A 1,662-nucleotide genomic window follows, 5' to 3' on the forward strand; every position below is an offset into this window, starting at 1 on the left:
CACGAAAGAAAATATCCCATATCGTTTCACCGACATTAATTCCCAAAACAGAAAAAGACTCGCACTTCATGGACACAAGTCTATTATCTTTTACAATTTGAGCTATCTTTTGCCATCTATGTTTGCGTACGGAAGTTTCAAAGGATTATAAAACTATAAGAATGGACAAACGACTGACAAACATAGTTGATGTATCAATATACCAGGCAGAGGAATAGTAGGACGAGACATTGTACTTGTAATTTGTTTGAAGAGTTTCTTGAGAAGATGCAAGTTCGTCAGTCAGCAGCCCACTCTTTCTTACTTTAACGATATCCCTAATAAAAGAGTTGGTGAAGACACTTCCTGCAACGCCTTCTGCAGAATCATGCATCTTCGGAGTTTCATGCAAAAACAAAATGCTATACAGCGGAGGAAACAGCCCGCAGTTCCTGGTCTTCGGCCCTGAGGCCTCGGGAGTTGGCGCTCTCCACTGAGCCAAAGGACCCGTCGTTTGTCCGCCTCGGCACGGAACATTGCTCCCTCAATCGAGTTCAAGAATCAACAGAGAATGGTCCCTGCTACAATGCAGCGGCTGGAAACAATCAGTAAACTTCATCTTTGAATGGCAAAGCAAAACCTTGTTGATATTATAGGCAGAAACACATTATTCACGAAGAAATAGACTTCTTTCATATTTTTTTTTCTAATACTTATCATAACATCAGCTCTTCAACTAACCTAGAGTGTTACTGCCTTAAACTTAACCAACTTGTCCTAGAAAATCAGTCATTAAACGAAACTTAAAAAAAAAAAACAGAACTAAATGGACTTCATTGGAACACTTGCACACATACCAATTCAAGGTCGATCATACAGGTTTTCACTCGAGTTGAAAAAGTGGTCTATTTACATTAATATACAGTAATGTACAAATTACAGGCATCCCCAGTCACATTTCACATTTAACACACAGGATTACAGTTTATACAAAATCTTTATATCACACCAGGCACTCTATAAAGTATATTTACATTCACACTAATCTGCCCACCTGTTTCAAGATTAAACATCGCAACAATAGAACATTCCTTACATACAAAATCCTGAAGAAAATAAAAAGGAAGAAAAAATCCTCCTTTATATTTTCTTCAATTCCCCAAATCTGACAACCATTATTACGGGCAACATCCCATTTCCCTCAACGAACTTCTCGTCCCTCCATCATGCGCACTCACCTTCCTCATGGAATACTGCATGAAATGTGTATCAGGTCACTTGCTTATCCCAGTTACTATCCAATTGCTCTACCTAGTATATACATTTATCAGAAGGATCTACTCGTCCGTAGGCTCGGCGGTGGGTCGTCAACACAGGAGCTTGGAAATGATGAACTGACCCAGATTCCTTCCTGCCACAGAAGAAGCAGTTCCTCTACTATAAATATTATAAAACAAGCAAGCAAATAGTACATCCATAAAAGGGCATAGTAAGCAGTACAACCCAAGTATTACAGAGAAATCAATCACACAACACGAAATTAACCGACGAAAATTATACTGAACTGACCGTGGATTATGAGACAACACTTTTGTAAACCTGGTCGTCATACTGCGAACACAAAATAGTTCATTGTACTAATCCTTGAAAAGTCGTTGCATTATCAACCCTGTCCCGTGTGTG

The sequence above is a fragment of the Penaeus monodon genome, chromosome 23, assembly GCF_015228065.2.
Source record: "Penaeus monodon isolate SGIC_2016 chromosome 23, NSTDA_Pmon_1, whole genome shotgun sequence".
Taxonomy (NCBI): Eukaryota; Metazoa; Arthropoda; class Malacostraca; order Decapoda; family Penaeidae; genus Penaeus; species Penaeus monodon.